Raw genomic sequence first — 26,314 nt, forward strand, 5'->3', positions numbered from 1 at the left:
CCAGCCCATAATAAAACATGAGCCCCCTCATGAAGGGATCCGTCGGGAAGCCTAGCGCCCGAAGGAACTGAGACATGAACACCACACTCTCACCAGGCTTGGGAGTGGGAATGACCTGCCCTTGAGCAGGCAGCCTATGCGAGATTTCACCGGTCAAGAACCTGGCCTCTCTCAACTTTAGCACGTCCTCCTCCGTGATGGAGGAGGGCATCCATCGGCCTTGAAGATCGGAACCGGACATTGTCGAAGGTCCGAAGCGCCTGAAATCTGGAGCCTTGGGTGTTGGAACTCGAGGCGAAGGGCGAACTCGTTTGAGATTGAAAGAAAGAAGTAAGGCCTTGGTCTCTTTATAAGAGGTTGAATACCAAGGGCCCTCCCCGTGACCGTTTGGGACTCGCCTTTGATCAAGAAAACATACCAACGGGAACGGTTGGGTTACCCATGCCCATATTGATGAGAATCCCGGAATAAGGGGACACGGTCTCTGCTTTGACAAGACGTGCCAAGGAAACCGCCTCGCTAAACATGCTGAGGTGGGATAGTAAAATGATTCGAATAAAGACTTGGCCGTGGTGTGATGTCACGCTACGGAATACGTCAGCAGATTAGATTTGCATAAATATTATTCTCTCTATGGCAATATGTGGAAACTTATTTTGCAGAGCCGGACACTACCTTTGTGTTCAAAATCTTCTACGAAGTACTTGGAGGAGGAACCCGCCTTGCAATGCCGAAGACAATCTGCGCGCCAGACTCGTCGTCATTGAAGCCTGGTTCAGGGGCTACTGAGGGAGTCCTGGATTAGGGGGTGTCCGGATAGCCGGACTATACCTTCGGCCAGACTCCTGGACTATGAAGATACAAGATCGAAGACTTCGTCTCGTGTCCGGAAGGGACTTTCCTTGGCGTGGAAGGCAAGCTTGGCGATACGGATATGTAGATCTCCTACCATTGTAACCGACTCTGTGTAACCCTAGCCCTCTCCTATGTCTATATAAACTGGAGGGTTTTAGTCCGTAGGAAAAACAACGATCATACCATAGGCTAGCTTCTAGGGTTTAGCCTCTCTAATCTCGTGGTAGATCTAGTCTTGTACTACCCATATCATCAATATTAATCAAGCAGGACGTAGGGTTTTACCTCCATCAAGAGGGCCCGAACCTGGGTAAAACATCGTGTCCCCTGCCTCCTGTTACCATCATCCTAGACGCACAGTTCAGGACCCCCTACCCGAGATCCGCCGGTTTTGACACCGACAACAACCATTTCGTCTTCGTTCATCGGTAACTTTACTTGGAGCTATATTTTTATTCACCACATGATGTGTGTTTTGCTTGGAGCATCATTTTATTTTATTTTATTTTGCTTGATGTTTGAATAAAATACAAAGATCTGAAATTCTCAAATGTTAGAGAGTCTTCATATAGTTGCATAATTATTCGACTACTCATTGATCTTCGCTTATATCTTTCGGAGTAGTTTTTGTTGCTCTAGTGCTTCACTTACATCTTTTTAGAGCACGGTGGTGGTTTTATTTTATAGAAATAGATGAAATCTCATGCGTCACTTATATTATTTTGAGAGTCCTAAACAGCATGGTAATTTGCTTTGGTTATTAAACTAGTCCTAATATGATAGGCATCCAAGTGGGATATAATAAAAACTTTCATATAAAGTGCATTGAATACTATGAGAAGTTTGATACTTGATAATTGTTTTGAGATATGAAGATGGTGATATTTGTGTGGTGAAGATAGAGCGTAGCCAGACTATATGATTTAAGAGGAATAGCTTTCTTTGGCCATGTTATTTTGAGAAGATATGATTACTTGGTTAGTATGCTTGAAGTATTATTATTTTTATGTCAATATTAAACTTTTGTCTTGAATCTTATGGATCTGAATATTCTTGCCACAATAAAGAGAACTACATGGATAAATATGTTAGGTAGAATTCCACATCAAAAATTCTGTTTTTATCATTTACCTACTCGAGGACGAGCAGGAATTAAGCTTGGGGATGCTGATACGTCTCCAACGTATCTATAATTTTTGATTGTTCCATGCTATTATATTATCAACCTTGGATGTTTTATATGCATTTATATGCTATTTTATATGATTTTTGGGACTAACCTATTAACCTAGAGCCCAGTGCGAGTTTCTATTTTTTCCTTGTTTTAGAGTATCGCAGAAAAGGAAAATCAAATGGAGTCCAATTGACCTAAAACTTCACGGAACTTATTTTTGGACCAGAAGAAGCCCACGGAATATCGGAGTTGGACCAGGAGAGTCCCGGGCTGCCCATGAGGGTGGGGGGCGTGCCCACCCCCCCTGGGCGCGCCCCCCTACCTCATGGACAGCCCGGAGGTCCACCGATGTATTTCTTCCTCCCATATATACCCATATACCCTAAAAACTTCAGGGAGCCCAATAGATCGGGAGTTCCACCGCCAGAAGCCTCTGTAGCCACCGAAAACCAATATAGACCCGTTCCGGCACCCTGCAGGAGGGGGAATCCCTCTCCGGTGGCCATCTTCATCATCCCGCCGCTCTCCATGACGAGGAGGGAGTATTCCACCCTCGGGGCTGAGGGTATGTACCAGTAGCTATGTGTTTGATCTCTCTCTCTCTCTCTCTCTCTCTCGTGTTCTTGAGGTGGCACGATCTTGATGTATCGCGAGCTTTGCTATTCTAGTTGGATCTTATGATGTTTCACCCCCTCTACTCACTGTAATGGATTGAGTTTTCCCTTTGAAGTTATCTTATCGGATAGAGTCTTTAAGGATTTGAGAAGACTTGATGTATGTCTTGCGTGGGATAACCGTGGTGACAATGGGTTATTCTATTGATTCACTTGATGTATGTTTTGGTGATCAACTTGCGGGTTCCGCCCATGAAACTATGCATAGGGGTTGGCACACGTTTTCGTGTTGACTCTCCAGTAGAAACTTTGGGGCACTCTTTGAAGTTCTTTGTGTTGGTTGAATAGATGAATCTGAGATTGTGTGATGCATATCGTATAATCATACCCACGGATACTTGAGGTGACATTGGAGTATCTAGGTGACATTAGGGTTATGGTTGATTTGTGTCTTAAGGTATTATTCTAGTACGAACTCTATGATAGATTGAATGGAAAGAATAGCTTCATGTTATTTTACTACGGACTCTTGAATAGATAGATCAGAAAGGATAACTTTGAGGTGGTTTCGTACCCTACAATAATCTCTTCGTTTGTTCTCCTCTATTAGTGACTTCGGAGTGACTCTTTGTTGCATGTTGACGGATAGTTATATGATCCAATTATGTTATTATTGTTGAGAGAACTTGCACTAGTGAAAGTGTGAACCCTAGGCCTTGTTTCCTAGCATTGCAACACCGTTTGTGCTCACTTTTAGCATTAGTTACCTTGCTGTTTTTATATTTTCAGATTACAAAATCCTTTATCTACCATCCATATACCACTTGTATCACCATCTCTTTGCCGAACTAGTGCACCTATACAACTTACCATTGTATTGGGTGTGTTGGGGACACAAGAGACTCTTTGTTATTTGGTTGCAGGGTTGTTTGAGAGAGACCATCTTCATCCTACGCCTCCCACAGATTGATAAACCTTAGGTCATCCACTTGAGGGAAATTTGCTACTGTCCTACAAACCTCTGCACTTGGAGGCCCAACAACGTCTACAGGAAGAAGGTTGTGTAGTAGACATCAAACATGCAACTATATGTGTGTCGGAAAAGAATTGGAATTATTCAGGGTTCATATGAACATTTTATACATTAAATTGGATTTCTAGCCATTTCAGGTGCACAATTCAAAATTAAACTACATGTACAAGCTCCGGTGCACCAACAGGGGTTGTAAAATCATATATGTGTCCATGGGTTTATGCTTATCTCTCATGCAAGAAATGGGGATGAAATTCGAACACCACGACACCCTGGCTCTTCGGCAAACGTCGACATACTTGCTTTTTTAATTCTATTGAATCCAAAATTCATCCGAAATTAATGAAACTTGGCATGCTATCATGCAGCGGCATCAACATGCCGTGGTAAAATTTTTGTCCCATTTGGGGCAGGTTTGGGTATAAGCTTCTCATAAACCAGAGCTTCTAACACAAGTGTGATGGTTTCGGTAGGGAACGTTTCACCTTTGTGGACGAAACGATATACGTTGCCTCTTCTCGATTTCAAATGTTTTCCTAGTGTCGACATAAAATAACAGGAGTGTTGTGTCTATTTTGGGGATTTTTCTGGGTTCGCTTGGACATTTTTATACATTAACTAAGTTTTCTGTGCATTCATGTGCATAATTCAAATTTGAACTACAGGCACATGGTCCAATGCATATAAATTAGTTGAAAATTCAAATCTGTGTCCTTGGTTGCCTGCTTAGGTCCCATGCAAGAAATGAGAATGAATGTCAAACACCCTGCCACCGTCGCTCGGCCGCAAACATTGAGATATCTCGTTTTTAAATTCTAGTAAATCCGAAACTCGACTGAAATTCATGAAACTTGGCATGCTATCATGGAGCGGTATCAACATGCCGTGGTAAATTTCATTTGGGGTAGGTTTGGGTATATGCTTGTCACAGACCAGAGCTTCTCACAACAAGCATGATGGTTTGGGTAGGGAACGTCCACCTTTGGGGACGAAACGATATCCATTGCCTCTTATTGCTTCCAAAAAATTTATCGTGTCAACATAGAACAACAGGAGTATTGTGTCAATTTTTGTGATTTTTCAGGGTTCGTTTAGACATTTTTATGCATTAAATGAGTTTTCAATGCATTTATGTGCATAATTCAAATTTGAACTACATGCACATGCTCCAGTGCATATAAATTGGTTGAAAAATCAAATCTGTGTCCTTGGGTGCATGCTTAGGTCCCATGCAAGAAATAGAAATGAATTTCAAACATCAGGGCACCGTTGATTGCCCGCAAAACATTGAGATGCCTGATTGTTAAATTCTAGTAAATTCGAAACCCATCTGAAATTCATGAAAGTTGGCATGCTTTCATGGAGCGGCATCAACATGCCGTGGTAAAAAAGTTATCCCGTTTGGGGCAGGTTTGGGTATACGCTTCTCACAAACCAGAGCTTCTCACAACAAGCATGATGGTTTGGGTAGGAAACGTCCCCCTTTGGGGACAAAACGATATCCTTTGCCTCTTATTGCTTCCAAAAAATTTCTCGTGTCAACATAGAACAACAGGAGTGTTGTGTCACTTTTTGTGATTTTTCGGGGTTGTTTTGGACATTTTTATGCATTAACTGAGTTTTCAATGCATTTGTGTGCATAATTCAAATTTGAACTACATGCACATGCTCCAGTGCATATAAATTGGTTGAAAAATCAAATCTGTGTCCTTGGGTGCATGCTTAGGTCCAATGCAAGAAATGGAAATGAATTTCAAACACCAGGGAACTGTTGATTGCTCGCAAAACATTGAGATGCCTGATGTTTAAATTCTAGTAAATCCAAAACACATCTGAAATTCAAGAAACTTGGCATGCTTTCATGGAGCGGCATCAACATGCCGTGGTAAAAATATTATCCCATTTGGGGCAGATTTGGGTATATGCTTCTCACAAACCAGAGCTTCTCACAACAAGCATGATGGATTCAGTAGGGAACGCCCCACCTTTAGGGACGAAACGATATCCATTGCCTCTTATTGCTTCCAAAATTTTCTCGTGTCAACATAGAACAACAGGAGTGTTGTGTCAATTTTTGTGATTTTTCGGAGTTCGTTTGGACATTTTTATGCATTAACTAAGTTTTCAATGCATTTATGTGCATAATTCAAATTTGAACTACATGCACATGCTCCAGTGCATATAAATTGGTTGAAAATTCAAATATGTGTCCTTGGGTGCATGCTTAGGTCCAATGCAAGAAATGGAAATGAATTTCAAACACCAGGGAACCGTTGATTGCTCGCAAAACATTGAGATGCCTGATGTTTAAATTCTAGTAAATCCAAAACTCATCTAAAATTCAAGAAACTTGGCATGCTTTCATGGAGCGGCATCAACATGTCGTGGTAAAATACTTATCCCATTTGGGACAGATTTGGGTATATGCTTCTCACAAACCAGAGCTTCTCACAACAAGCATGATGGATTTGGTAGGGAACGCCCCACCTTTAGGGACGAAACAATATCCATTGCCTCTTATTGCTTCCAAAATTTTCTCGTGTCAACATAGAACAACAGGAGTGTTGTGTCAATTTTTGTGATTTTTCGGAGTTCGTTTGGACATTTTTATGCATTAACTAAGTTTTCAATGCATTTATGTGCATAATTCAAATTTGAACTACATGCACATGCTCCAGTGCATATAAATTGGTTGAAAAATCAAATCTGTTTCCTTGGGTGCATGCTTAGGTCCCATGCAAGAAATGGGAATGAATTTCAAACACCAGGGCACCGTTGATTGCCGGCCAAACATTGAGATGCCTAGTTTTCAAATTCTAGTAAATCCAAAACTCATCTGAAATTCATGAAACTTGGCATGCTTTTATGACGTGGTCAAAATTTTGTCCCGCTTGGGGCAGGTTTGGGTATATGCTTCTCACAAACCAAAGCTTCTCACAACAAGCATGATGGTTTCGGTAGGGAACGTCCCACCTTTGGGGACGAAACGATATGCATTGCCTCTTATTGCTTCCAAAAAATTTCTCGTGTCAACATTGAACAAAGGAATGTTGTGTCAATTTTTGTGATTTTTCGGGGTTGGTTTGGACATTTTTATGCATTAACTGAATTTTCAATGCATTTGTGTGCCTAATTCAAATTTGAACTACATGCACATTGATACGTCTCCAACGTATCTATAATTTTTGATTGTTCCATGCTATTATATTATCTGTTTTGGATGTTAATGGGCTTTATTTTACACTTTTATATTATTTTTGGGACTAACCTATTAACCGGAGGCCTAGCCCAAATTGCTGTTTTTTTGCCTCTTTTAGTGTTTTGTAGAAAAGGAATATCAAACGGAATCCGAACGGAATAAAACCTTCGATAACATGATTTTTGGAACAAACGTGATCCAGAGGACTTGGAGTGGACATCAAGCAATCAACGAGGCTGCCACGAGGAAGGGGGCGGCCTACCCCCTGGGTGCGCCCTCCCTCCTCGTGGGCCCCTCGTTGCACCACCGACCTACTTCTTCCTCCTATATATGTTCACATACCCTGCAAACATCCAGGAGCACCACGAAATCCTATTTCCACCGCCGCAACCTTCTGTACCAAAGAGATCCCATCTTGGGGCCTTTTCCGGAGCTCCACCGAAGGGGGCATCGATCATGGAGGGCCTCTACATCAACTCCATGGCCCCTCCGATGATGTGTGAATAGTTTACCTCAGACCTTCGGGTCCATAGCTAATAGCTAGATGGCTTCTTCTCTCTCTTTGGATCTCAATACAAAGTTCTCCTTGATTCTCTTGGAGATCTATTCGACGTAATCTTCTTTTGCGGTATGTTTGTCGAGATCCGATGAATTGTGGGTTATGATCCAGATTATCTATGAACAATATTTGAATCTTCTCTGAATTCTTTTATGTATGATTGGTTTATCTTTGCAAGTCTCTTCAAATTATCAGTTTGGTCTGGCCTACTAGATTGATCTTTCTTGCAATAGGAGAAGTGCTTAGCTTTGGGTTCAATCTTGCGGTGCTCGATCCCAGTGACAGAAAGGGAAACAACATGTATTGTATTGTTGCCATCGAGGATAAAAAGATGATGTTTACATCATATTGCATGAGTTTATCCCTCTACACCATGTCATCTTGCTTAAGGTGTTACTCTGTTCTTATGAACTTAATACTCTAGATGCATGCTGGATAGCGGTCGATGTGTGGAGTAATAGTAGTAGATGCAGGCAGGAGTCGGTCTACTTGTCACGGACGTGATGCCTATATACATGATCATACCTACATATTCTCATAATTATTCGCTTTTCTATCAATTGCTCGACAGTAATTTGTTCACCCACCGTAATACTTATGCTATCTTGTGAGAAGCCACTACTGAAACCTATGGCCCCCGGGTCTATTTTCCATCATACAAGTTTCCAATCTATTTTATTTTGCAATCTTTACTTTCAATCTATATCATAAAAATACCAAAAATACTTATCTTATTATTATCGTGTTGGTTGCGAGGTTCTTATTTGTTTGTATAGGTACGAGGTGACTCGCCCGTGGTCTCTGATACGTCTCCGTCGTATCTATAATTTTTGATTGTTCCATGCCAATATTATTCAACTTTCATATACTTTTTGGCAACTTTTTATATTATTTTTGGGACTAACATATTGATCCAGTGCCCAGTGTCAGTTCCTATCTGTTGCATGTTTTTGGTTTCACAGAATATCCATATCAAATGGAGTCCAAACGGGATAAAAACGAACGGAGCTTATTTTTGGAAAATATGGAAAATTTGGAAGGAAAATCAACGCGAACCAGTGCCTGAGGTGGTCACGAGGCAGGGGGGCGCCCCCTACCCTCGTGAGCCCACCGTAAGGCGGTAGATGCTCTTCTTTTGCTGCAACAAAGCTAATATTCGGAAAAAATCACGGCGAAGGTTTCAGGCCAATCGGAGTTACGGATCTCCATATATATACGAAACGGTGAAACAGAGCCAGAAGAGAACGCAGAACCAGAGAGAAACAGAGAGATAGATCCAATCTCGGAGGGGCTCTCGCCCCTCCCATGCCATGGAGGCCAAGGACCAGAGGGGAAACCCTTCTCCCATCTAGGGAGGAGGTCAAGGAAGAATAGGAAGAAGGGGCCCCTCTCCCCCTCTCCTCCGGTGGCGCCGGAACGCCGCCATGGCCATCATCATCATCACTGCGATCTTCACCAACACCTCCGCCATCTTCACCAACATCTCCATCACCTTCCCCCCTCTATCTACAGTGGTCCACTCTCCCACAACCCGATGTACCCTCTACTTGAACATGGTGCTTTATGCTTCATATTATTATCCAATGATGTGTTGCCATCCTATGATGTCTGAGTAGATTTTCATTATCCTATCGGTGGTTGATGAATTGCTATGATTGATTTAATTTGCTTGTGGTTATGTTGATGTCCTTTGGTGCCCATCATATGAGCGCGTGCGTGGATCACACCATAGGGTTAGTTGTATGTTGATAGGACTATGTATTGGAGGGCAAGAGTGATAGAAGCTTCAACCTAGCATAGAAATTGATGCATGCGGGATTGAAGGGGGACCAATATATCTTAATGCTATGGTTGGGTTTTACCTTAATGAACATTAGTAGTTGCGGATGCTTGCTAATAGTTCCAATCATAAGTGCATAGAATTCCAAGTCAGGGATGACATGCTAGCAGTGGCCTCTCCCACATAATACTTGCTATCGGTCTAGTAAAGTAGTCAATTGCTTAGGGGCAATTTTGCCACTCCTACCACCAATTTTCCACACTCGCTATATTTACTTTAGTTGCTTATTTACCTTAACAGCCCCTAGTTTTATTTTCGTGCTCTTTACTTTCTTGCAAACCTATCCAACAACACCTACAAAGTACTTCTAGTTTCATACTTGTTCTAGGTAAAGCGAACATCAAGCGTGCGTAGAGTTGTATCGGTGGTCGATAGAACTTTAGGGAATATTTGTTCTACCTTTAGCTGCTCGATGGGTTCGACACTCTTACTTATCAAAAATTGTTGCGATCCCCTATACTTGTGGGTTATCAAGACCTTTTTCTCGCACCGTTGCCGGGGAGCAATAGCGTGGGGTGAATATTCTCGTGTGTGCTTGTTTGCTTTATCACTAAGTAATTTTTATTTGCTGTTCTTAGTTGTTTTCTATCTTTAGTTATGGGTAGGAAACGCAAAATACCAAAAAATTTAGTTGTACCTACTGAATCAATGGTTGAAGAACCAATCAAAATTTATCACACTGCTGAAGCTTATTACTTGGATCATCTTCGATCCCTATGTGCTCGTGCTGAAATCCCAACTAGCTTAGTTGAGGGAAAATCCTTAGATGAGCATGCTTGTTATGTGCGACACCGTATATCTGAAAAAGGGAAATTATTATGGAGTCAAATTCAACGTTTGCAATGCTATGCTTGGAATTTATGTGAATTATATGATTTTACTTGTTGTTCTGAAAACCCTAAGAAACACCTTCCCTACCAATGTGAGTTTATTGATAATAGAATCTTATCTTCTTATGCTAAAGGTGTTTATAGTTACTATGATGTTCAACAAATTGAAGAATTTGTTGCTTTTGAGGGTGCATATGAAATTGCTTCTTTGATTGAAAAGTATGATGCTACTTTTAACAAATCTGAAAATTTTGCTATACTTAAATATTGCTATGATAATTATCCTTCTAATACCTATGTTAAACAATATATTGAGGAATACTCCGCTGTCCAAGAAGAGACTAATATTTTGCAGGAGTCTATGGAAGAAGAAGTTGATGAAATTGTGAGCTCATTGGATGAAAAAGATGAGGAGGAGATCGAACAACAAAAGGAGGAAGAGTGTATTGATCACCCGTGCCCATCTTCTAATGAGAGTAACTCTTCAACTCATACATTGTTTAATTCCCCTTCGTGCTTACCGAAGGATGATTGCTATGATGACTGTTATGATCCCTATGATTCATTTGAAATATCCCTTTTTGATGATGCTTGCTATACTTGTGGCCAAGATGCCAATATGAATTATGCTTATGGAGATGAACTTGCTATATTTCCTTATGTTAAACATGAAATTGTTGCTATTACACCCATGCATGATAGTCCTATTATCTTTTTGAATTCTCCTGATTATACTATATCGGAGAAGTTTGCACTTATTAAGGATTATATTGATGGGTTGCCTTTTACCGTTGCACATGATGATTTCAATAAATATAATATGCATGTGATTGCTGCTCCTACTTGCAATTATTATGAGAGAGGAACTATATCTCCACCTCTCTATGTTTCCAACATGATAAAATTGCAAGAAGCTGTTTATACTATGCATTGGCCTTTACTAGGTGTGCATGAATTTTTCTTTTTTGACATGCCGATGGATAGGAAGAGAGTTAGACTTTGTCATTACATAATATATGTTACTTTGTGCTCACTACTAAATTACAAATCATTGCTAATTAAAATTGGCTTTGATATACCTTGGGATCCGGGTGGATTCATTACTTGAGCACTATATGCCTAGCTCAATGGCTTTAAAGAAAGCGTTGCCAGGGAGACAACCCGGAAGTTTTAGTGAGTCATTTATTTCTGTTGAGTGCTTTAATATAGTTTAAAAAAACAACAAAAATAAATAGGGAAACCCAAAACTTTTTCAAAAAGAAAAGCGAAACTGAGAAAGACGAGCATTGTTGATGTGGGAGCTAGCCTTGAACTTTGTTCATGCCCATGGAAACTTTGTGAATCTTGATTACAGAAACTTTTCAATAAAAATAATTATCCCCTTGTACAATTCAATTGTATTATAAAAATAATGTGCCAAGGTTTGCCTTTAGGATGTTTACATTTGCTTGATGGTTTGTACGGTGCAGGACAGAAACTTTGACTGTAGTGCTCAATTTTACATTTTTAGCTGGAACATCAAATGGTTCTGATTCTTTTTGCAATGTATTCCTACACAAATTATTTATTTTTCCTAATTTTGGTAGAATTTTTGAAGTATAATAAGTATGGTGAATGTTCAGATTATTACAGACTGTTCTGTTTTAGACAGTTTCTGTTTTCATGCATAGTTTGCTTGTTTTGATGAAACTATCAATTTATATCAGTGGATTAAGCCATGAAAAAGTTATATTACAGTAGACACAATGCAAAAACAAAATATGAATTGGTTTTCAATAGTACTTAGAGTAGTGATTTGCTTTATTATACTAACGGATCTTACCGAGTTTTCTGTTGAAGTTTTGTGTGGATGAAGTGTTCGATGATTGAGAAGGTCTCGATGTGAGAAGAAGGAAGAGAGGCAAGAGCTCAAGCTTGAGGATGCCCGAGGCACCCCAAGTAAATATTCAAGGAGACTCAAGCGTCTAAGCTTGGGGATGTTGGGGAGGCATCCCCTCTTTCTTCAACAAATATCGGTATGTTTTCGGATTCGTTTCGTTCATGCGATATGTGCAATCTTGGAGCGTCTTTTGCATTTAGTTTTCATTTTTATTTTATGCACCATGCTGGTATGAGATAGTACTTGGTTGATTTATAGAATGCTCTATGCACTTCACTTATATCTTTTGAGTATGGCTTTATAGAATGCTTCATGTGCTTCGCTTATATAATTTGAAGTTTGGATTGCATGTTTCTCTTTACATAGATAACCGCCATTTATAAAATGCTCTTTTGCTTCACTTAGATTTGTTAGAGCACGGGCATCACTTTTGTAGAAAGAATTAAACTCTCTTGCTTCACTTATATCTGTTTAGAGAGATGACAGGAATTGGTCATTCACATGGTTAGTCATAAAATCCTACATAAAACTTGTAGATCACTGAATATGATATGTTTGATTCCTTGCAATAGTTTTGTGATATAAAGATGGTGATATTAGATTCATGCTAGTGGGTAGTTGTGGATTGTAGAAATACTTGTGTTGAAGTTTCTGATTCCCGTAGCATGCACGTATGGTGAACCGTTATGTGATGAAGTCGGAGCATGATTTATTTATTGATTGTCTTCCTTATGAGCGGCGGTCGGGGACGAGTGATGGTGTTTTCCTACCAATCTATCCCCCTAGGAGCATGCCCGTAGTACTTTGTTTTGATAACTAATAGATTTTTGCAATAAGTATGTGAGTTCTTTATGACTAATGTTGAGTCCATGGATTATACGCACTCTCACCGTTCCACCATTGCTAGCCTCTCTAGTACCGCACAACTTTCACCGGTACCATAAACCCACCATATACGTTCCTCAAAACAGCCATCATACCTACCTATCATGGCATTTCCATAGCCATTCCGAGATATATTGCCATGCAACTTTCATCATCATCATATACATGACTTGAGCATTCATTGTCATATTGCTTTGCATGATCGTAAGATAGCTAGCATGATGTTTTCATGGCTTGTCCGTTTTTCGATGTCATTGCTACACTAGATCATTGCACATCCCGGTACACCGCCAGAGGCATTCATATAGAGTCATATCTTTGTTCTAGATATCGAGTTGTAATATTGAGTTGTAAGTAAATAAAAGTGTGATGATCATCATTATTAGAGCATTGCCCTAGTGAGGAAAGGATGATGGAGACTATGATTCCTCCACAAGTCGGGATGAGACTCCGGACGAAAAAAAAACAATAAAATAATAAAAAAAGATAAATCCAAAAAAAAGAAAACAAAAAAATGAGAGAAAAAGAGAGAAGGGGCAATGTTACTATCCTTTTACCACACTTGTGCTTCAAAGTAGCACCAGGTTCTTCATATAGAGAGTCTCCTGAGTTAACACTTTCATATACTAGTGGGAATTTTCATTATAGAACTTGGCTTGTATATTCCGATGACGGGCTTCCTCAAATGCCCGAGGTCTTCATGAGCAAGCAAGTTGGATGCACACCCACTTAGTTTCAGTTAGAGCTTTCATACACTTATAGCTCTAGTGCATCCGTTGCATGGCAATCCCTACTCACTCACATTGATATCTATTGATGGGCATCTCCATAGCCCGTTGATACACCTAGTTGATGTGAGACTATCTTCTCCTTTTTGTCTTCTCCACCATCATATTCTATTCCACCTATAGTGCTATGTCCATGGCTCACGCTCATGTATTGCGTGAAAGTTGAAAAGGTTTGAGAACGTCAAAAGTATGAAACAATTGCTTGGCTTGTCATCGGGGTTGTGCATGATGTGAATATTTTGTGTGGTGAAGATGGAGCATAGCCAGACTATATGATTTTGTAGGGATAACTTTCTTTGGCCATGTTATTTTGAAAAGACATGATTGCTTTATTAGTAGGCTTGAAGTATTATTGTTTTTATATCAAATGATAGATTATTGCTTTGAATCACTCGTGTCTTAATATTCATGCCATGATTAGACATATGATCAAGATTATGCTAGGTAGCATTCCACATCAAAAATTATCTTTTTTATGATTTACCTACTCGAGGACGAGCAGGAATTAAGCTTGGGGATGCTGACACGTCTCCCTCGTATCTATAATTTTTGATTGTTCCATGCCAATATTATTCAACTTTCATATACTTTTTGGCAACTTTTTATATTATTTTTGGGACTAACATATTGATCCAGTGCCCAGTGTCAGTTCCTGTCTGTTGCATGTTTTTGGTTTCACAGAATATCCATATCAAATGGAGTCCAAACGGAATAAAAACGGACGGAGCTTATTTTTGGAAAATATGGAAAATTCGGAAGGAAAATCAACGGGAATCAGTGCCCGAGGTGGTCACGAGGCAGGGGGGCGCCCCCCCTAGGGCGCGCCCCCTACCCTCGTGAGCCCACCGTAAGGCGGTTGATGCTCTTCTTTTGCCGCAAGAAAGCTAATATTCGGGAAAAAATCACGGCGAAGGTTTCGGGCCAATCGGAGTTACGGATCTCCATATATATACGAAATGGTGAAACAGAGCCAAAATAGAACGCAGAACTAGAGAGAAACAGAGAGATAGATCCAATCTCACAGGGGCTCTCACCCCTCCCATGCCATGGAGGACAAGGACCAGAGGGAAACCCTTCTCCCATCTAGGGAGGAGGTCAAGGAAGAAGAGGAAGAAGGGGGCCCTCTCCCCCTCTGCTCCGGTGGCGCCGGAACGCCATCATGGCCATCATCATCATCACCGCGATCTTCACCAACACCTCCGCCATCTTCACCAACATCTCCATCACCTTCCCCCCTCTATCTACAGCGGTCCACTCTCACGCAACCCGCTGTACCCTCTACTTGAACATGGTGCTTTATGCTTCATATTATTATCCAATGATGTGTTGCCATCCTATGATGTCTGAGTAGATTTTTGTTGTCCTATCGATGGTTGATGAATTGCTATGATTGATTTAATTTGCTTGTGGTTATGTTGCTGTCCTTTGGTGCCCATCATATGAGCGCGCGCGTGGATCACACATAGGGTTAGTTGTATGTTGATAGGATATGTATTGGAGGGCAAGAGTGACAGAAGCTTCAACCTAGCATAGAAATTGATGCATACGGGAATGAAGGGGACCAATATATCTTAATGCTATGGTTGGGTTTTACCTTAATGAACATTAGTAGTTGCGGATGCTTGCTAATAGTTCCAATCATAAGTGCATAGAATTCCAAGTCAGGGATGACATGCTAGCAGTGGCCTCTCCCACATAATACTTGCTATCGGTCTAGTAAAGTAGTCAATTGCTTAGGGGCAATTTCGCAACTCCTACCACCACTTTTCCACACTCACTATATTTACTTTAGTTGCTTCTTTACCTTAACAGCCCCTAGTTTTATTTTCGTGCTCTTTACTTTCTTGCAAACCTATTCAACAACACCTACAAAGTACTTCTAGTTTCATACTTGTTCTAGGTAAAGCGAACATCAAGCGTGTGTAGAGTTGTATCGGTGGTTGATAGAACTTTGGGGAATATTTGTTCTACCTTTAGCTCCTCGTTGGGTTCGACACTCTTACTTATCGAAAACTATTGCGATCGCCTATACTTGTGGGTTATCAGTCTCCTACTAGATTGATACCTTGGTTCTCAAAAACCAAGGGAAATACTTACGCTGCTTTACTGCACCACCCTTTCCTCTTCAAGGGAAAACCAACGCAGTGCTCAAGAGGTAGCAAGAAGGATTTCTAGCGCCGTTGCCGTGGAGATCTACGCCAAGTCAAGACATACCAAGTACCCATCACAATTCCTATCCCTCGCATTACATTATTTGACAGTTGCCTCTCGTTTTCCTCTCCCCCACTTCACCCTTGCCGTTTTATTCGCCCTTCTTATGTTCGTCTTTCCATTTGCTTTGATGTCTTACTTGGCTCGTTTGCTCGTTTGTTTGGAATAGTTGTTTATTTATTGCTAAACAGAGAATCTAAGATCAATGGATCCTCATCCGCTTGCTAATCTTTTTAAGAGATCCAATTATGATGAACCAATTGCTAGTGAGTTTTGAGCATTAAATTATCTTTATGAAGTTTTGCTTGAAATTCATGAATCTCAAAATTGTGGTGAAGTACCTTATGGAGTAATTCACGATGGATCTTTGAATAGAAAGCATGATTGCAATGATGATAGTATAAATTCTATTAATGTCAATTGTGCTTATAATATGCAAAACCCTAAGCATGGGGATGCTAGTCTTGCTATGTCCTCTACTTGTTGCAATGATCATGATTGGGGTGATTCTTCTTTTGATCTTGAAAATTTATTTACTCCCCATGATGAATATGAGATTGATAATAGTGTTTGCAATAATACTGGAAGTGGGTTTGGAAGAGTGTCAACTTTAGATCCCACATATTTGTATAATTTTCAATCTTATGAAGTTTTTGATAAAAGTGCGTTTGGAGAGGTCATGACTTTAGTTAATGTTAATCCCACTATTTTGGAAGAGTGTCAACTTTGCATGCATGTGGATCGTGTTGAAAATATTTTATGTGATAGCTATTTTTTTGAATTTGCTTATGATCCCACATGTAATTATTATGATAGAGGAAAATATGGTGGTAGAAATTTTCATGTTACTAAATTACCTCTCATTATGTTGAGATTGCTATTGTTTCTTTCCGCTTCCTTGCATATGCTAGTTTTTGCTTGCCTTAATAATATGTTTACCAATAATATGCCTATGCATAGGAAGTATGTTAGACTTAGATGTGTTTGTCACGTGTTTTATGATGCTCTCTTTGTGCTTCAATTCTTGTCTTTCATGTGAGCATCGTTGAAATCTTATGCCTAGCTATAAGGCTTTAAAGAAAAGCGCTTGTTGGGAGACAACCCAATATTTTTCCTTGATGTTATTCAATAAATAATTTATCTAGCCTCTGTTTTGGTTGTGTTTTTTATGTTTATTAGTGTTTGTGCCAAGTAGAACAGTTGGGAAGACTTGGGGAACGTCTTTTTGATCCTGCTGTAAAAAAACAGAAACTTTAGCACTCGCGAGAATTGCTGTCATTTTTTTTACTGGAGAGTGCTATTTAGTTAATTCTTTTTTCAGATGATTAATAGATAAATTACTCACATTCAACAATTTATTTTATAATTTTTGGGGTTCTGACGGTGTCCTGGACTTGGGGGTACTCACCACATCGTCTCCCGATCAGTTGGATTGGGCCGAGGACCCCCGTGGCCGTATACTCATGGGCCAGTTCGAATAGCTGCTGCATACCAGGAAGATTCCACAAGACTTGGCGATCAAGACAAGGACTCCTCCCCACCGGCGTATTCGGCTAGGACTCTTGTTATCCTAGGCCTCTGGTGCATTATATAAACCGAGGCCAGGCTAGTTGATAGATCATATACATACAATCATACCATAGGCTAGCTTCTAGGGTTTAGCCTCTCCGATCTCTTGGTAGATCAACTCTTGCAATACCCATATCATCAAGAATAAATCAAGCAGGACGTAGGGTTTTGCCTCCATCAAGAGGGCCCGAATCTGGGTAAAACATCGTGTCCCCTGCCTCCTATTACCATCCACCTTAGACGCACAGTTCGGGACCCCCTACCCAAGATCCGCCGGTTTTGACACCGACATTGGTGCTTTCATTGAGAGTTCCGCTATGTGATCGGCAAAAGGATCAATGGCTCGCCCGCAGGTCAACTTCGACGCCGGCATCTTCGTCGCCGGCTCGACTGGTCACCTTGGCTCGACCGAGGACCGTGCTCCATCTCCGATCGTCATGTTCAGACAGGGGCCTTGTTCAACATCAACTCCGATCTCTATCATGATCATAGAGGAGTCATCCATGGAGCTCGAGGGCTCAACGTCAACATTGCCCTCGGGCGGCCGTACTGTTTTTATGGACAGCGAACTTGTATTCACCGTCACCACCTTCTCGAGCGTCGGTTTGACGATTGCTTAGGTGGAATAGTGCGGAATTACGTCTACAATGGCCATGCATAATTTCGTCGAGTTCCAATGGAGGAATCTCCGACAATCTACGATATACCGGAGCCCTGTCAAATCTGGACGGGAATCTGGATGAGTTTAGGGCATGGTCCCCAGAGCCTAGCTCAGAGGTCCTTTGGAAGATCCAACTGTTCATCTACTGAGGAATTCCCATATCTACCGCCCCTCCAAATTTCAGCTCGATCCGATGGTTCAAACTTCGGGAACCTTCCGATGAGTGGACCAATTTTCGGATCCGTTTTCTGCGCGAATACGGATCCGACCCGAATTCATGTTTCTTTATGAACGTGATATTGGACAACCTTTTTAGTGGAATTCTCTTCTAGGGTATTGTGTGTCATTTCTAAACACGTGCCTGTAAAATTTTAAGGCCTCCTTTGGTTCATAGGATTGGAAGATCATAGGAATAGGAAAGTCATAGGAAATGAGATGACATGCATCTCAAATCCTATGCATAGGAATAGAAAAGGAGATGTCCTTTGATGAGCACCATAGGATTTTTTTCATTGAGTCTAGGCTAATGTTTATTTTCCTTTGAAATGTGGAGGATAAGAAGAATTCCTCCATAGCAATAGGATTTCATTCCTACAAACCAAAGAGCTCTGAAGGAATTTTTCATATAGAAATCCTATCCTACGAAAATCCTACAAAATTCCTCCAAACCAAAGGAGGCCTAAGCCTCCCCTGAGGTCATCTTCATCATCATGCTGGTGTCAAACCAGTCCGGCAATATTGCTCCAAGGCCGCCGACCTGCGCTAGACACGTCGTCACTTTGTTGAACCGAGCTCAACTTCTTCGGATCATCATCTCGGCAAGCCAAACAAAAGTTCGACATCCCGAAGGATAAATCATCACCAACATCGCCTCCCCACAGATTACACGGAGCGGGCACACCAGCATCGCCGCATGGTCACTTCATCAAGCCGGCATTGACCACTTCACGACCTGCATCGGCAGGGCTGCACTGTTGCTTCTTCAAGCCGGTGCCCATCACGCCGACCTACTTCGACTCATCGGCTGACATCGAGGCTTCGACATCTCGGCTGGACCGGGGGCTTTGCCATCTCTTCATCAACCTACTCCGGAGACTTCGGCGTCACTAGCCAACCAGCTCTGTCACATTAGCTGGACCGAGGGCTTTGCCTCGGCGAGCCAACCTTTGCCAGCATTGCCATGCCGTCTCTTTATCGCCCATCAGGGAATGGGTGTGCAGATCGAGTCCCAATTTGGGGAATCACCTTTCTTCGGATTGCTACAACAAATAAACCAGGTGCTATTAATCCTAGTATTTTTTTGCTTGTTTGGGTTCATTTTCCCAAGGAATTATTACTCTGGTTTGTCCATCATATGTACACAGGTCTATCAAATGGTGGCCGCATTAACGATGGTCGCATGGTGGTTCGGTCAGTTTCCGTACATGGTCCGGCGAACGCCGCATCCAGAACTCGGACCGACCTATGAATTCAGGCTTTACCACGCCTTTACCGCATCACGCCGACGCCCTGCATCGACATTGACTTTGGCGCCAGGCCATATTTCTTTTATTACTCACTTTGCATAAATTATTTATTATGCAACGATTTTTTTAAAATTATTATTATTACTACTAACTCCGGTTTGCACTATTTTTTGTGCATAGGAAAATAATCCGGGTTGGTCAGTATCATCAACTCGGCGTACTGACATACAATGTCACCTCGGCTGGACGGGGGGCTTTGTCAACACTTCATTACCCCATGCAGGGGACTTCGGCATCACTCTGCCGGCCTGCATTGACCGTGCTATGTCACCACTTCGGAGTGCCAAGCTCTTTGCTCCGCCACCTCAGGACCAGCTTGGGGGATGGAACCTTGTCCCGCATCAAGCTCAGACCGCGTCATCAATGCCGAACACATTAACTAGCTAAGTTGCCTTCATGCTCAAAGTTTTAAATTTTTAACTTGTGTTCGGTTCGACCTAGCATTACACCTTTTTGGCAAAAGGTTGTTTGTGAAAAAAATTCCTTGTCATAACCTTGTTTGTGACACACAAATTCAAATACCCAGTTTATTTGGGGGGCTTCCTTTATGAAGCTTTTCCTCTTGCATATGATTATACTTGTACGGCTTCGTTCCTTGTTCTTGTATTACGCCACAATATGCACCATATTGACTTAAGTGATTTGCAAGCTGGGTTGCCTAGCTCCTGTGCTTACCCCTACGTTCCCGATTGTTCGGCTAGGGAGTAAAGGGAGCACCTCTGCGATTGTCACGACCGGGTCATCCGAGCTCTGACCTCAGACTGGGTGAAGCCGAAAGCTAGCGCTCTTATTGTTTTCAATCATGGTCGGCATACAACGGAACTCATGAGTACAAAAAATCTATTGCACAAGTCTCATAGTAATAATGAGCACCGAAGAAAGGTATCGGTGGGGGTACTATTTTATTCGAAGATGCTTCTTACACTTCGTCAGTAATATAGCATAAGTTCCCTGAGCGCGCTTTGTCTGTGACAGCCTTATGGCCTGATTGCCTGGTCATCGGAAACACCGTCGATACTCTCGACAGGTGGAGTACATGACACTTTTCGGCCCTTGTCTGAAGAGGGAGAAGCCGACAGTTGGTTAAGATGCATTTAAAGTTCGGTTGAACACATATATGATATAAGTACTTCGGTACATACAATCATTATACATAAAATTCTTTTACCCAAGTCACTTGAGGGCTCTTAAATTTATATGAGCCGTTTTATAATACGTGTTCTTCTTCTTAGTCGTTGCAAATTTTTAAAATTTTTATTATTTACCACTCCCTTTTTCGACACGAGTGTGTGGTCACTAGCCGGGGAGCCTAATTTCTCTCTCAAAGCCGCTAGAGTTAGTTTGCTAAATTGGCCTAATGAGAAGTACTCCGCCTTCGGGATAGGAGGTTGAAGCCGTAGGCTGACCCGCTTGAAGTCTTGAGATAGGATGTGTCATGTTAAAGCACGACAGAAGCACTTTTTTTCTAAAGTCCAATTTTCAGATTGGCACCAAACACTTGATCTTGTTCGGACGTCAAGTTTTTACTCACGTTTTTTGGTTTTCCAAGCTTATGGCACTTTCAAACTATTTGTGTGTTTTCAGCACAAGTCTCGCAGTGTAACGCCGGACACCTTTAGAGCTTCGGAAAAACATTCTCGGATATTGCTATATATGCATCGGTGTCGAATTGTGTCTTCGATCAATAGTTGGGTTGCCCGGCTCCTGCGCTTGCCTCCTACGTTCCGCTCTGTTCGGCTAGGTGTGCAAAGGGAGAACCACTGCGATTGTGCTTCCAGCTCACTTGGTTAAGCACCTCAGTGGAGAAAGCCGAAAACTAACTGTCACAATAAGCGTAAACTGGTCAACGATCCGATGACTGTGTTAAATGACGTGCCATTCATAACATTGGCCGAAGTGTTTACGGCTTGACCTCGACTTTCGCCGAACACTACCGGGGGCTAGTAACTGGCCTCCCAAACTAAATACTCAATATTTTGCTCTTACATTAGGGACGAGGTTTCATGATCATGCTTAGCATGACAACCCAAAGAAAGGAACCGATGGCGGGACTATTTTCTTTGGAAGACATTTCTTATGCTAAACAGTAATATAACATATCTCTCCGCGTACCTTTGTTTATAAAACTGTATGGCCAGATTGCCTTGTTTGTCGTAAATCTTTGCCCTCATAAAGGCTTTATAAAGTAGGACAAACACTCCTCGGCTACTAGCTGAGGAGGTGGAAGCCGATGGTCGGTCAACAAAGTTTTGTACAATGCGGATCCGAGCATTAATGATGTAAAGTACTTGGATACATAGAGTCATTACACTTAAATTGTGATTTTACTATGGATATCGATCCTTAATTCGCCCACCCGTGCCCGCATTAAGGCTCGGGGGCTACTGGGCTTCGGGCTTAATATTTAAAAATATAAAAGGGGCACATCGATCCCCTGATCTGGTGTTGCCACCCGACCTGTGTCTCGGGGGCTACTGCATTGCATGTTCGATGCAGAAAATTTTAAGTGCAATACAGTTGTCGAGGAGATTTTGATCCTCAGGTTGGTCGGCCGCACCCAACCTGAGTCTCGAGGATTGAGCATGCCGCTTTTTGTGTCCTGAAGTATTCTGCCGAGCTAGGACTTGATCCTCAGGCCGATTTTGCAAATCAACCTGAGTCTTAGCAGCTACTGGGATCAGCGATCTTACGTCATCCTTCAGGTGCATCTCGGGTTTTAGACCGATACACACCTTGAGGGCTACTGGCTATATATCTCGGCAGAGAATAAATTGCACCAATAAAAAAATATTAACAAAAAATCGGCCCACAATCAGGGTGGTGCACCACCTCGGAAGCAGTCCGGCATAAAGCTCGGGCGCTAGTGGCTGGCTCCATAGAGGGCATTTCCGGCATTAAGCTCGGCTAAACTCCTTCAACTTTTTTGAACCAAGGTGATATGACACCTCGGATATAGTCCGGCGTTGGAGCTTGGACACAGTCCGGCGTTGGAGCTCGGATACATTTCGGTGTTGGAGCTCGGATACATTTCGGCGTTGGAGCTCGAAAGCAGTCCGACATTGGTGCTCGGCTGCAAAAAATACCTCGAATGCAGTCCGGCGTTAGAACTCGGACGCGAGAGGACACTGCCTCCCGGGAACAACTTCAAACCCGAGGTGTGGCATAAAAATAACAAGGCATTGATAAAGGCCGGAAACTTAAAGGGGCTCCTCGGATACCCGACATGTAAAATCATCGAATGCATTTCGGCAATCCTCAAGATCAAAGATGAGAAGATTTGTTGAACCAGTTTTCAAGACCGATGACCGAAGATGAAGAATAGTTCGGAAGAATCGAGGAGCGTCCCCAACTTGAAGACCGGTTCAGGGGGCTACTGATGGTGTCCTGGACTTGGGGGTACTCACCACATCGTCTCTCGATCAGTTGGATTGGGCCGAGGACCCCCGTGGCCGTATACTCATGGGCTAGTTCGGACAGCTACCGCATACCAGGAAGATTCCACAAGACTTGGCGATCAAGACAAGGACTCCTCCCCACCAGCATATTCGGCTAGGACTCTTGTTATCCTAGGCCTCTGGTGCATTATATAAACCGATGCCAGGCTAGTCGATAGATCATATACATACAATCATACCATAGGCTAGCTTCTAGGATTTAGCCTCTCCGATCTCGTGGTAGATCAACTCTTGTAATAGCCATATCATCTAGAATAAATCAAGCAGTACGTAGGGTTTTACCTCCATCAAGAGGGCCCGAACCTGGGTAAAACATCATGTCCCCTGCCTCCTGTTACCATCCGCCTTAGACGCATAGTTCGGGACCCCCTACCCGAGATCCGCCGGTTTTGACACCGACAGGTTCCATAAGTATTCGAAACCTACAGACTACTACAGACTATTCTGTTTTTGACAGATTCTGTTTTTCGTGTGTTGTTTGCTTATTTTGATGAATCTATGGCTAGTAATAGAGTTTATGAACCATATAAAAGTTGTAATACATTATGTTTAACACCAATATAAATCAAGAATGAGTTTATTACAGTACCTTGAAGTGGTGGTTTGTTTTCTTTTATTAACGGAGCTCACGAAGATTTTCTTTTAAGTTTTGTGTTGTGAAGTTTTCAAGTTTTGGGTAAGGATTTGATGGATTATGGAATAAGGAGTGGCAAGAGCCTAAGCTTCGGGATGCCCAAGGCACCCCATGGTAAAATCCAAGGACACCAAAAAGCCTAAGCTTGGGGATGCCCCGGAAGGCATCCCCTCTTTCGTCTTTGTCTATTGGTAACTTTACTTGGAGCTATATTTTTATTCGCCACACGATATGTGTTTGGCTTGGAGCGTCTTGTCTGATTTGAGTCTTTGCTTTCTAGTTTACCACAATCATCCTTGCTGTACACACCTTTTGGGAGAGACACACATGAATTGGAATTTATTAGAATACTCTATGTGCTTCACTTATATCTTTTGAGCTATATAGTTTTTGCTCTAGTGCTTCGCTTATATCTTTTAGAGCACGGCGGTGGTTTTACTTTATAGAAATAATTGATCTCTCATGCTTCATGATACGTCTCCAACATATCTATAATTTTTGATTGTTCCATGCTATTATATTATTTGGATATTTATGGGCTCTATTATACACTTTTATATTATTTTTGGGACTAACCTATTAACCGGAGGCCCAGTGCTACCTCTTGAGCACTGCGTTGGTTTTCCCCAAAGAGGAAGGGATGATGCAGCAAAGTAGCGTAAGTATTTCCCTCAGTTTTTGAGAACCAAGGTATCAATCCAGTAGGAGGCTACGCGCGAGTGCCTCGTACCTGCACAAAAAAAATAAATCCTCGCAACCAACGCAAATAGGGGTTGTCAATCCCTATAAGGCCACTTACGAGAGTGAGATCTGATAGATATGATAAGATAATATTTTTGGTATTTTTATGATAAAGATGCAAAGTAAAAAAAAGGCAAAGTAAATAGCAAAGGAAATAACTAAGTAGTAGGAGATCAATATGATAAAGATAGACCCGGGGGCCATAGGTTTCACTAGTGGCTTCTCTCGAGAGCATAAGTATTCTACGGTGGGTGAACAAATTACTGTTGAGCAATTGATAGAATTGAGCATAGTTATGAGAATATCTAGGTATGATCATGTATATAGGCAGCACGTCCGAGACAAGTAGACCGACTCCTGCCTGCATCTACTACTATGACTACACTCATCGACCGCTATCCAGCATGCATCTAGAGTATTAAGTTAAAAACAGAGTAACGCCTTAAGCAAAATGACATGATGTAGAGGGATAGACTCATGCAATATGAAGAAAACCCCATCTTGTTATCCTCGATGGCAACAATACAATACGTGCCTTGCTGCCCTTACTGTCACCAGGAAAGGACACCGCAAGATTGAACCCAAAGCTAAGCACTTCTCCCATTGCAAGAAAGATCGATCTAGTAGGCCAAACCAAACTGATAATTCGAAGAGACTTGCAAAGATAACCAATCATACATAAAAGAATTCAGAGAAGATTCAAATATTATTCATAGATAGACTTGATCATAAACCCACAATTCATCGGTCTCAACAAACACACCGCAAAAAGAAGATTACATCGAATAGTTCTCCACAAGAGAGGGGGAGAACATTGTATTGAGATCCAAAAAGAGAGAAGAAGACATCTAGCTACTAACTATGGACCCGTAGGTTTGAGGTAAACTACTCACACTTCATCGGAGGAGCTATGGTGTTGATGTAGAAGCCCTCCGTGATCGATTCCCCCTCCGGCGGTGCTCCGAAACAGGCCCCAAGATGGGATCTCGTGGATACAGAAATTTGCGGCGGTGGAATTAGGGTTTTGGCTCCGTATCTGATCGTTTGGGGGTGCGTGGATATATATATAGGAGGAAGGAGTACGTCGATGGAGCAACAGGGGGCCCACGAGGGTGGAGGGCGCGCCTGGTGGGGGTAGGTGCGCCCCCCTACCTCGTGGCCTCCTGTTTCCTTTCTTGACGTAGGGTCCAAGTCTCCCTAGTCTTGTTCATTGAGAAAATCACATTCCCGAAGGTTTCATTCCGTTTGGACTCCGTTTGATATTCCTTTTCTTCGAAACCCTAAAATAGGGAAAAACAAAAATTCTGGGCTGGGCCTCCGGTTAATAGGTTAGTCCCAAAAATAATATAAAAGTGGATAATAAAGCCCAATAATGTCCAAAACAGTAGATAATATAGCATGGAGCAATCAAAAATTACAGATACGTTGGAGACGTATCAAGCATCCCCAAGCTTAATTCATGCTCGTCCTCGAGTAGGTAAATGATAAAAACAGAATTTTTGATGCGGAGTGCTACTTGGCATAATTTTAATGTAATTCTTCTTAATTGTGGTATGAATATTCAGATCCGAAAGATTCAAGACAAAAGTTCATATCGACATAAAAATAATAATACTTCAAGCATACTAACAAAGCAATTATGTCTTCTCAAAATGACATGGCTAAAGAAAGTTATCCCTACAAAATCATATAGTCTGGCTATGCTCTATCTTCACCACATAAAATATTTAAATCATGCACAACCCCGATGACAAGCCAAGCAATTGTTTCATACTTTTGACATTCTCAAAACTTTTTCAATCTTCACGCAATACATGAGCGTGAGCCATGGATATAGCACTATAGGTGGAATAGAGTGGTG

Source organism: Triticum aestivum, chromosome 5A, assembly GCF_018294505.1.
Source record: "Triticum aestivum cultivar Chinese Spring chromosome 5A, IWGSC CS RefSeq v2.1, whole genome shotgun sequence".
In the NCBI taxonomy this organism is placed as follows: domain Eukaryota; kingdom Viridiplantae; phylum Streptophyta; class Magnoliopsida; order Poales; family Poaceae; genus Triticum; species Triticum aestivum.